The sequence below is a fragment of the Ictidomys tridecemlineatus genome, chromosome 5 (genome assembly GCF_052094955.1).
Source record: "Ictidomys tridecemlineatus isolate mIctTri1 chromosome 5, mIctTri1.hap1, whole genome shotgun sequence".
NCBI classification, from domain to species: domain Eukaryota; kingdom Metazoa; phylum Chordata; class Mammalia; order Rodentia; family Sciuridae; genus Ictidomys; species Ictidomys tridecemlineatus.
Genome location: NC_135481.1, coordinates 53,506,034 through 53,518,318, shown reverse-complemented (window position 1 = coordinate 53,518,318; position 12,285 = coordinate 53,506,034). Strand labels below are relative to the sequence as shown.

General features: G+C 36.1%; 1 protein-coding gene across 1 annotated transcript in view; it reads left to right on the top strand.

The window, feature by feature from the left end:
• Positions 1 to 12,285, top strand: part of Slc35f4 (solute carrier family 35 member F4) — a 230,798-nt gene that overhangs the window by 120,781 nt on the left and 97,732 nt on the right. The window lies entirely within an intron of this gene.

The following is a 12,285-nucleotide window of genomic DNA, read 5'->3' as shown; positions in this document are numbered from 1 at the left end:
GACTGCGGCATCTTTGCAATAGTTTTCAAATTTTTTTTAAAATTTAATTTTCTAAATGTTCTATAATGACCACATTCTGGGCCATTAATTAAATGCTAGCACATTTTTAAAAATTAAAATCATGCTAAGTACATTTTTTCACCATATACATATTAAAAATCTCCAAATATTTGAAATTAAACAACATACTTCTAAATGATCAATGGATTGAAGAAGTCACAAGAGAAATAAGAGATATTTTGAGTAGAATGAAAATAAAAACACAATATATCAAAATCTGTGGAATGAATCCAAACCATTCTTAGAGAGCAATTTATATCATAAAATATTTATATTATCCAGGTGTGGTGGTGCATCCCTGTAATCCCAGCAGCTCAGAAGTCTAAGGCAGGAAGATCACAAGTCCAAAGCCAGCCTTAGCAATTTAGCAAAGCCTTAAACAACTTAGTGAGACCCTGTCTCAAAATAAAAAATAAAAAGGGCTGGAGATGTGGCTCAGTGGTTGAGCAACAGGAAAATACACACACACACACACACACACACACACACACACTAATTATATCAGAAAATGATAAATGTCTGAAATCAATGACCTAAGTTTTTGTCTTGAGAAACTAAAACAATAGTGACAAAAACAAAGCAAATTAAACCCTAAATCAAACAGACGATAGGTAATAAACATAAGAAATGAAATTTGAAAATAGTAGAAGACTTTAACTAAACAACAACAAGAAAAAAAAAAACAGAATAAACCAATGTTTTTTCATAGGTAATGGATAAAGGAGTTGTAGTCCATCAAACAGTAGAATACTGATCACCAATAAAGGAGAATGAACTACATGTGCAAGAGTGTGGATAATTCTCAAATGTATTAGGGTAACTGAAAGAAGCTAGATTCAAAAGACTGTTTTCAAGATGATTTCATTTGTAGACTCTTGGGAAAAGCAGAAATTACAGAAAGCAAATTAGTGATTTATAAGGATCAAAGTTGAAGGAAGAGCTGGCCACAAAATGGCACAAGGGAATTTGTTTTGTTTTTAATTTTTATTGCAACAGAATGATATTATTTTTAAACTTTAATCTTATAACCAAAAATTCTGCTGAATTAGCACTAATTTTAATTATTATAAATTTCCTGGAATATTCTCTGGCACTCAGAAATATGTAAATTTTGTTTCTTTTTTTTTTCAAATTTTATTCCTCTCATTTATTTTTCTTGTCTTATTTCATTGAACTGGATCAATAACATAGTGTTAAAAAAAAAAGTAGGATGGGGACCATCCTTACTTTATTTCTTGCTTTAATGGGAATGATTCTAAAGTTTTACCGGAAAACTAATAATTGTTATTAGTCTTTGATACAAACCCTTACTCAATTAGGGTAGTTCTTTTTGTTTCTTGTTTAAAATTTTTTAAATTATTATTACAAACGAGAAATGTATTTCATTGAATACTTTTTTCTGCATCTACTAGTTACTACATATATTAAATATATAATGGACTTTTCAATTTTTATAATTATATTTAAAATTTTATATACATGTCTTTAAAATGATGTTGGTGTATACTTTTCTTATGCTAGCCTTGGTTGGTTTTAGGATCACAGTTACACAAGTATAAAATACAGGTGCTTCTTGACCCATGACAGAGTTAGGTTCCAATAAACTCATCATAGGTTGAAAGTATCATTTAATAATAACCACCAAATACACTTAGTACACCCAACATACTGAATGGTGTAGCTTAGCAGCACAGCATTGTATGTTGTTTCCCTTTGTGATTGCATGGCTCTCTACCACTGCCTCACAAGAGAAAGAATTGTATGACAAATCACTAGCTTAGGAAAAGATAAAAATTCAAAAGTTGAAGTGTGATTCTACTGAACATGCCTCACTTTTGTAATATCCTAAAGTTGAAAGATCATAAGTTGAGCCATTGTAAGTCGGGAACTATCTGCATGTTGGCCAGTTTCCCTTTTTTTTTTTTTTTTTTTTCTAGTTTTCTGAACAGCTCACATAAGACAGGGAGCTGTTTCTTAGAATTTTCATAAAATTCACCAGTAAAATTGTCTAGCCCTACATTTTCTGGAAGAGTCAAAGTACTAAGGGAAGTCTTTTATTACCAATTTAGTTTATTAGATGAAATTCAATATCTATTCATGATTTTTTAAAAAAAATAACCAGTTATAGAAATAGAAAATGAATTAAATATCACACATGAAAAACCTACAGCAAATGTCACAGTAATAATGAAATATTTAACACTTTCTTCCTACCCTGGGACTGAGAATTAGGCAAAGATGTCTCTGTTACCACTTCTGTTGTACTGAAAGTCTTATCTAATGCAGTGAGAAAGGAGCATAAAAGATCATGTTAAGTAGCTTTCCATCACTATAGCAAATACCCTCAAATAATCAACTTATTAAGAGAAAAGGTTTGTTTTGGATCAGTTTTGGTTTCAGCCCAACATTAGGTGGCCCTATTGCTTTGGATAAGATAGAACATCATGGTGCAGCATAAGGTGGAGCAAAACCACTCACCTCATGGCCAGAAAGCAAAAGAACGAGGAGGAAGGGACTAGGGTCCCACAATCCCTTTCAAGGGCACACACAACTTTAATGACCTAAAGACCTCCCACTAGACACCACCTCTTAAAGGTTCCATTACCAATAGCACCAGGGACTTGGGTTTAAGCCTTTACCATGTGGGCCTTTGAGGAATATTTAAGATCCAAACTATAACAAAGATATAAGAATTGAAAAGGAAAAATTAAAATTTTCATTATTTCTGTGTGATATTATTTTGTATTTAGATAACCCAAAAGGTCTTCAGAGGAATTTTTGAAACTAATGTGAAAGTTTATCAAGGTTGCGATATTGCAAATATACAATTAGGTAGTTGCAAGTCTATATGTCAGCAATAAACAGAAGGTGAAAGTTTAAAATACTATGTCCAGCATTAAAAACTCAAGTATCTAAGAATAAATCTAATGAATTATGGGTAAGACCTCTATGCAAAAAGCTATGTAATATTAGAAATAAGAAGAAATAAATGGAGAAATATACTATGTTCATCAGTTGAAAAACTCATTAGTGTAAAGATGTCGATTCCCCCTAAAATGATTGATAGATTCTGTGAAATACTTATCAAACTCCCAACTTTATTCATTTATTTATTAGTTTTAATCAGCTATGCATGACAGTAGAAAGCTCTTTGATTCATTATACACAAATGGAGCAGAATTTTCCACTTCTCTGGTTGTGCATGAAGTAGAGTCATACCATTCATGCAATCATACATTTAACTAGGGTACTAATGTCCGTCTCATTCCACCATCTCTCCTACCCCTTTGCCCCCTCACCTCCTCTGTCTCATTCAAGTTCCTCCTCTTATCCTATGCACCTCCTGCCTCCATGGATTAGCATCCACTTATAAGAGAAAACATTTGGGCCCTATTTTTTTGAGATTGGCTTACTTCACTTAGCATGATATTCTCCAACTCCATCCATTTAACTGGAAATGCCATAATTTTATTCTCTTTTAATGCTGAGTAATATTCCATTTTGTATATGTACCACAGTTTTTTTATCCATTCATCTATTAAAGGGCATCTAGGTTGGTTCCACAGTTTAGCTATTGTGAATTGAGCTGCTATAAACATTAAAGTGGCTGCATCACTTAGACCACTCCAAAGGCGGATAGCTAGGTCAAATGGTGGTTCCATTCCAAGTTTTCTAAGGAATCCCTATACTGCTTTTCAGATTGTTTGCACCAATTTGCAGTGCCACCAATAATGTCCCTCCACATCCTCATCAATACTTATTATTGTTTGTTTTCTTAATAACTGCCATTCTGACTGGAGTGAGATAAAATCTTAGAGTAGTTTTGATTTGCATTTCTCTAATTGCTAGAGATGCTAAACATTTTTATATATATTTGTTGATCGACTGTATTTCTTCTTCTGAGAAGTGTCTGGTCATCTCCTTAGTTCACTTATTTATTGGGTTTTTTTGGGAGGGGTCTTTTTTTTTTAGCTCTTTATATATCCTGGAGATCAGTGTTCTATCTGATGTGTGTATGGCAAAAATTTACTCCCAAAATGTAGGCTCTCTCTTCACTTCATTGATTGCTTCTTTTGCTGAGAAGAAGCAATTTATTGCTTTATTTATTGATGCTTGATTTGATTTCTTGAGCTATAGGAGGCTTGTTCAGGATGTCAGGGAGTAATCTGACATGATGAAGAGTTGAGTCTACTTTTTCTTCTAATAGATGCAGTGTCTCTGGTTTCATGCCTAGGTCCTTGATCCACTTTGAGTGGTGATAGGAGTTTAGTTTCATTTTGTTACATGTGGATTTCCAGTTTCTCAGCACCATTTGTTGAAGAGGCTGTTTTCTCCAATGTATGGCTTTGTCTATTATGAGATAACTATATTTATGTATGTTTGTATCTGTGTCTTCTATTCTGTACCATGGTCTACAGGTCTATTTTGGTGCCAATACCATGCTGTTTTGTTACTATAGCTTTGTAGTATAGTTTAAGGTCTCATATTGTGATGCCTCCTGCTTCACTCTTCTTGCTAAGAATTACTGTGACTGTTCTGGATCTCTTATTTTTCCAAATGAATTTCATGATTGCTTTTTCTATTTTTATAAGGAATGACATTTGGATGTTAATTGAATCTGTATAGCACTTTGGGTAGTATGGGCATTTTTTTTATTGGTTGTTCAAAACATTACAAAGCTCTTGGCATATCATATTTCATACATTAGATTCAAGTGGGTTATGAACTCCCATTTTTACCCCAAATACAGATTGCAGAATCACTTCGGTTACACATCCACATTTTTACGTAATGCCATATAAGTAACTATTGTATGGGCATTTTGACAATATTGATTCTGCCTATCCAAGAACATGGAAGATCTTTTCATCTTCTAAGTTTTACTTCAATTTCTTTCTTTAGTGTTCTGTAGTTTTATTGTAGATGTCTTTAACTTCTCTTGTTACATTGATCCCAAGTATTTTATTATTTTTAAGGCTATCCAGCATTACTTTTTTATAATTCCAAGCTAGTAAGAACAGAATGTCCATTCATACTAGAATACATAATAGATTCATACAGTAGAATACAATACTGTAATGAAAATGAATTAACTAGAGCTATGCAAAATATTTACATGACTCTCACAGACCTCATGTAGAATGGAGAAAGCAAGGCACGCTCCAAAAAAGGCTGTATGATCTCATTTATATGAAGTTCAGAAAACAATAAGGCAAATTCATTTGTCTTATTCAAAGTATGTAAGGATATGTACTTTGGAAACCAAAGATGTAGTTATATTTGAAGGCAGAAGATGGAGTTGGGAGAGGGCCTGAGGCAGCTTCTCAGGGGCCAGCAGTGTTCACATTCTAAGTCAATGTTATATTCTATAGTTTTTTAAAGGGGATTTTAAAAATGGAGGAGTGAACTGAATGCAATTTTTTCATTTCTGAGGTTTGACTCTGAGTCCAAGCAGCATAAATATACCAGATAAAATTCCTTGGAAAGGATTCTTGTCTGGTCTGTGCACAGATCCTGATTAGAATCCTAATCCACACTGCTAAGTGGGCACAGCACTTTACAGACTGCTGAGAAAGTGCTGGGGAACAAGCGATATTGAAAATATTGTCCTTACATAAACCTGGTCCTCATGCCCAACTCCCTTGGTAAATTCAGCTCTTTGCAGAAAAGTATATATTTTTTAAACAGAGTTGTATAGAAAAAGAAAGCTCTGTAGAACAGTCTACATTTATTATCTCCTTTGAACAGTCAGCTTTTCAAGAATCATAACCAAGTTCCATCCTAATTATTGAAAAAAAAATTACCAATCAAATGTTTGGAATAATGAAACACATGTTTTCTTGTGTTGTTTTTTTTTTCACGTTTAGAGAACTCAAATAGGAAGTACCAAAAACTGTGCAATAGAGTTGAGCAATGATGGGTCCTTCTGGAAGCATTTCTCAGCTGACTGGTCTGCTATTCAGTGACTCCCTAGAACACTGGCTCCCCCAGGAGGTGGAGACTTGCATACAGAAAATATGAGAAATGAGTGCACCATACTACATACAGGCCAGTTAACTTAGCCTCTCAAATGGTAAAGGAAGGCTTTTCAGTTAGATTGTTCTCTCTCTGTTGATGTTCAGGTGTGAGCAAAAAGAAACTCTGATTCCTCACCATAAGAGAGCGCAAGCAGTCACTCCAGAGGCTGGAACAGGCGAGAGGTAAACCAAAATAAATGTTGACAAGCAAACCTGATTTTCCAAGCAGCAAATGAGAACTCTCAAAAGCTTTTTTGGAAGATAATAAACATTATATATGAAAAGTCCATAGGCGATCAGATATAAGGAATAAAATGTATGAAAATTCTGAAGTGGTTCTACCATCCATATAAAACACAAATTGCTGAGCATGTGATGTTGAGATAAAAGGGTCAAGTGACAGTTATTTAGAACTAAATGGATTTGCCATGGATAAGCCAAATCTTAGGAATTCTTCCGTGTTGGAATTTTCTCATCTTAGGGCTAGGGCCTTTGAGAATAAGAAAAACTATTTGACTCACTATAGAAAAGCCCAAAGTCACTTGTTGAGCCAGCTTTCCTGGAAATATATAAGAAATGAATGAAATGCAGTTTGGTTTTTTTTTTTTAACTTAACTGTAATTATCTCATCCCAAGCCACATCTCCAGGGTTATTTTCTATTTCATTGTTTACATGATAATTTTCTGTTTAATTGTACTCTTTAAAGTTGGACACACACAAGAGTGTTCCATACACGAACTACGTTCACTCTGGAATATTCTATTTATGCATCATTTCGTCTGTCCAAATTCAGTATTGTGTTTTCCCAGAGCATTCTCTAGTGGGACCTCCTTTGTTAGGCCCTCCCCTCCTTTAGCATTGTTTATCTCATAATGAATCCGTCACATTTGACATCATACTATGCTGTATCTTTTCTGCCCCATTAAGAGAAGGGACCCATTCCCTGAACATATTCACCAACACAGCCCAGGCAAATGTTTTTCACATGACAGCAGGATAAAGTAAATAGCAAAGGAATCTTAAAAATGAAATATTATGTGAATAAGTTATATTGTACTGCAAGATGACTGCTATGATTTGGGCATGGGTAAAGCCCTTGCCTTTCTTATCTGATACTGCATCCCTAACACTTGGCACACAGTGAGTGCTGAATAGTCATTGCAAATGTGGGGTTTTGTACAGTGTTAGGTCTGTTGACAGGAAGGAGCAATTATCTCATTCCAAGAGACCTTGGCTTAGCCAGGGGGTAACTTGTGATTTTAGGCTCAAGGGTTAAGTACAAATGGAGTTTAGAATTGGAGACGAGGGTTGACAGATATTTTAGAAAAAGGAAGTAGAGTGTGCAAAGATCTAGAGGTGGGAGAGAGCATGTCTTGTTTGAGAAGAAAATAGAATCGTTCCGTTTGAGATGGGATGAAGTGGTTATAATGCTAAGAAATTTGAGCTTTGACTTTAAAGCAATAGGTCATATCAAAAGATCTTAGCAAACGAATGATATGCTCACTTTTCTTTTAATTTGTTATGGAACTGGCTTGGAGGATGGGATTGGGACACTAAGATGGGAGTAGGGAGTTTTTCATACTTCTGCTGTTGGTTATTGGTGTTATTTTAATAGCTGCCTCCTTCCTAAATGTGTTTGAGCTTTGAGATGGTGTGGCTCTCCATAAGGAGCCTCCTGGAGTTCTCTAGGCAAGAGAAGATGTAGACTGTAAGTAAGCCAGTGACGGCAGGCTGCAGAGTGGGCCAGACTCCTGGGGAAGTCAGGAAGTGGAATTGGCAGGAAAGGGTGGACAGGAGGGGAGCTGAGGATGGTGTGAGGATTTCTCATTTGATTGGAGGATGCTACTGTTCACTAAGGTCACAAACTTAGGAAGAGCTAGTAGGCTTTAGAGTGAGGGGAAATGAGTTCGTTTTGAAGAATGCTGATTTGAAGCTCTTACAGGATATTGGGGCAGCAAATGAGGGGACAGAGAAAAGCTCTGGTTCTCTTGATGATGTGTTCTTTTACTCTCTTTATAAAGAGATTCCTTATGGCAGTTGACAAACACAATAGATGCACTGTAACTTGGACAACATCTCAGCTAACTTTCCCACGCAGGGTGCTGTCCCCTAATGCTAAACATTATCTTGCCACAGCACAGTTTTACCCAGGTTCTTCTCGTAGCTTGTTAGGGTTGTGAATGAAAGAGTAAAATCAATTTTGAATGGCAAATAAAGAGGAGCCCTTGGTAATAACTCACAATCCTACTTGACTTTTCAAGTATTTGTCATTGAGGAACTCGACAAGATCATCCAGTAAGTATTATCTAGCAGGGAGAACAGCAGGAAAAATTAGGCTGCAGTCACAGTAGGCCAATGGTTAATTCTTGGTAGAATGTTGCTCGCCTTGATATCTAAAGATGGTGGCTCAGATTGGCGTGGTGGTATGGACTTCATCATAAAGCAAACATGCCTGGGAGATGCCATCATCATTAATTTCATCCTGATTGTCCTTAAGGGCTTTTTCAATAGAAACTATAAACATACATGGTTGTATTCTGTTATTATCCCTGTCTGAGTAAGCAATATAAAGAACCCATAATCTCATCAAAATAACCCATTGTACCCTGTAATTTATAAAGCTGTTTCATGGTGATGCCATAGTTAAAGATAACATCCATTCGTCAATGCAACAATTCGAGTTGTTTTTCCAAGGCCTTAATATGATGCTCTTAGCAGCAATCAAACCTAATTTATTCCAAATGTTGCTTGCAAAGGAAACACTGGGTCCTGCATGTCTCTACATAGTAGTTAAGACAAAAAAAAGAAAAGAAAAAAATAAATAAACCAATGGCTTTTTTTCCTCCATCTATCTCTCAACCTCTGCCTCAAGATCTCTTTGTCTCCTTTCCACTAATATTTCCTTCCACTAATATTTCCTCTGGGTCTTTCTCCTTTATTAATGGTCTATTATGCAAATTTCTAATACATTTTAGAAATTCCAGGGGATGCACCTTACCCCACACCAATTAACTCAAGCTGTGAATGGGAGCTATTAGAATTCTCCAAACATTTCTCAGGAAACTCAAATGTGCACCTGGAGCTGAGGACTATCCTTCACACGAAGCAAATGCATGTGGTTGATTCTGAAATTATGGAGCACGAACATTCACCTTTTATGGCCATGGTTTAACATGAGTTGTACAACTGCTTCTGTCTTCATATGACACTGAAAATATCTTTTTCTCAAACTAAGGTTCTCTTCCTTATGCTCTTCAGAAATTACATCTTAGTGCATTGATGAATTTTATTCTTTTTGCAAGTAAATGACTCTATCACTAATAGCTGGTTCATTCTTAAAAGACTAACTTAGAGCAGGTAAGGAGATAAACCACAAGGGACTGAAAGGCAGCACCTGCTGTGGTGTACATCTCATGTTACCTGTTAGAACTGTGAATGAAAAAACACATTTAATTTACAATGGTGAATAAAGAGGATCCCTTGCAGAAGGGGCTCCCCCTTTGATTGAAGGATAAAGAGATACAGGTGATGATAGAGAGGGCCCAGCTGCTACTGTGGAAGAAGCTGACATACAGAGTGTGAAGGAGGCACTAAGGACATGGAGCCTGGAACACAAAGAGCTCATTAGGCTCTCGAAGGTGAGAAAGGTGTTCAAAGTCAGGAAGACGTTTTACACTTGGAAAGAACAAAGGGCACCTTTGTGCAAAGAGTTGCTATTTATTGGGGATCCGTGATAGGTGGCTCCAAATTCTACACGTATTTAAACCAACCTGGCCCAATTTTAGAGCAAATATGTACTCCCAAATTATAACTCAAATACTATACTTGGCACCATTGTTCTGTGAGTTATGAGTTTTCTTGTAACTCTTTTTTATGATATATGTTTCTAATTAGTGAAGCCTAGTGTTAGTTTGTGAAAGCTACCAAAGCAAAGTACCACAGACTGGGTGGCTTGAACAACAGAAATTTATTTTCTTACAGTTTTAGAAGCTAGAAGTCTAAGACTCAGGTGTTGGCAGAATTAATTCCTTCAGAGGCCCCTCTCCTTGGCTGGCAGATAGCCATCTTCTCCCTGGATCTTCATAAGGTCTTTCCTTTCTGTCTGTCCTAACCTCTTCTCTTATAAGGCTACCATTTATACTGGATTAGGAACTGCCCTGATGACCTCATTTTTACTTAATTACCTCATCAAAGATCCTGTATCTAAATGCAATTACATTCTGAGACACTGGGGATTAGGATTTCAACATATGAATTTGAAGGAGGGTGTATAATTCAGTCATACCATAATTAAGTAAAATATGTTTATGGACAGAAAATAATTTTAATAAATCTGAAAATGTATTTGATAAAGACTTCAGTGACCATTTTTATTATCATGGGGTCTACATTTTAACCTTGATATGAAGTTGTTAATAACCCCCAGAATATGTACATATCCTTGACATGGGTCAGAGTTAAAGATTTTTTGCCAAAACAGAACTTCCTTCTGATTTTTGCAAGCCAAGATGAATGTTGACATATAACTTTGATTCTGGATGAGCTTCTGACTGCATGCTTGACTGCCTGTAGCCTGCGCCAAAAGCAATTCAGAAAAAAGGCTCTCATGCCGAACATCCGTGGTTCCAAGGCAGGAAGAGTGCAGGAGAGGGGGGAGCTGTTATAAAGAGAAGCGAAGTCTTCTAATGGCTTTTGGTAATCGGCCCAGCTGTACTAATTTGATTTTTTTGAACTGAAAACCCCAGGATACTGCCCTGAACGACTGAGCTCATGCTGGAAATAGCATCCTTTAAAGTGTGACTCCAGGGACAGCCCGGGTAGTATAAATAGCTTTAGGAATTAATTTCAAGATATGGGCCAAGTAAGTAACTGACTTGGTAACATTAAGACATTTTCAAAAGATGCACCAGCTATTTTCAACTCTGGATAGATTTTTATTGAAATAATGACCCAGTGATATGAGAAATAATGCTTCTTCTCTACACCTAAAATCTAGAAGCTAAGGTTAAACATTACTTCCTTGGAACTCAGGACTCTGGTAACCTTCCCCTTCCCAAACACAACCAAGAGTCAAAAACTAATTGCAAATGGTCCCAGGGCAGCAAACCCAGATGTTGCACATATGGAGATGACACACTTGGTTTCTTAGAGATCTACTCATACCCACTCTCATGGCTTATTTACTCTTGGTTTTCATGCAGTTCAAATGAGCATAGCTATCTAGTTTCCAAGTCCAAAGACCAAGGCATCAGATTATAAGGACTTCTAATGGACAGAATGTAGAGGTGAGAAGAATCATCTCACCACTCTTAAGGAAAATTTCAGAAAAGTCTCTAACAAGCAAATAATTTTAAAAAGCAGTAAATTGAGGGATTGTGCAGTGTATGGGCAAAGGGCCTGCTCATGTCAAATGGCCTTTGAGTGGGTCATTACATTATATGCTTAAACACCAAATGGGATTTGTAATGATGACTTAGAATAATTAAGGAGAGCATGATATGATCTATGTCCTCTGTTTAGGACTGTAGAGAAGTGTGTAATTGCTTTGGAAAGATTTGTTCCAAATAAAACAAAGAAAAATAAAAGGAACTTCCATACTCAAAAAGATAATAATGGTGTACTCGAAGGAAATCATCCATCATTGTCAGTGAGGCCCAAGGCCAAAGATTTATTTTAATTGTTAATTTCTAACCAAAGGACATCTCTACTCCATTCAAATTCCCTCCAGAGAGTTGCTAAAATAATTTAGAAGTCTAATGTCTAATAATCAGGTCAAGTGAAGGCCTTACCCTTTCTCTGAAGTCACACCCAATTGCAGTTGATTCCCTATGTGACCTCGGCTTTTGAATCTACTGGGTCATGCAAATGGAGCAATTGATGCCACCAGAGGTGGGAGACCTAAGGGTCAATATCATTACCTGTGCTCAGAGTTCATAAGAACTACTTACCCTGACTTACATAAAGATAGAATTAACCTACCTCTCCTACAGAACTTTGAGTATCTTGTTCTTCTCACAGACATAAAGAATCTATACCCTTTAATCCAAATTTCTGGAAGAAATATACATGTCACATTTTAAAATAAAATGGGCTGTTTCATAGGATTCTGATTTACAGGTAAACCTTGAAGTTCAAAACAAAAAATGGTAACTATCGTATGAGTCACCCAGGACTGGTGCTGGACCCTCCCCAGTCAACTAAAGAAGG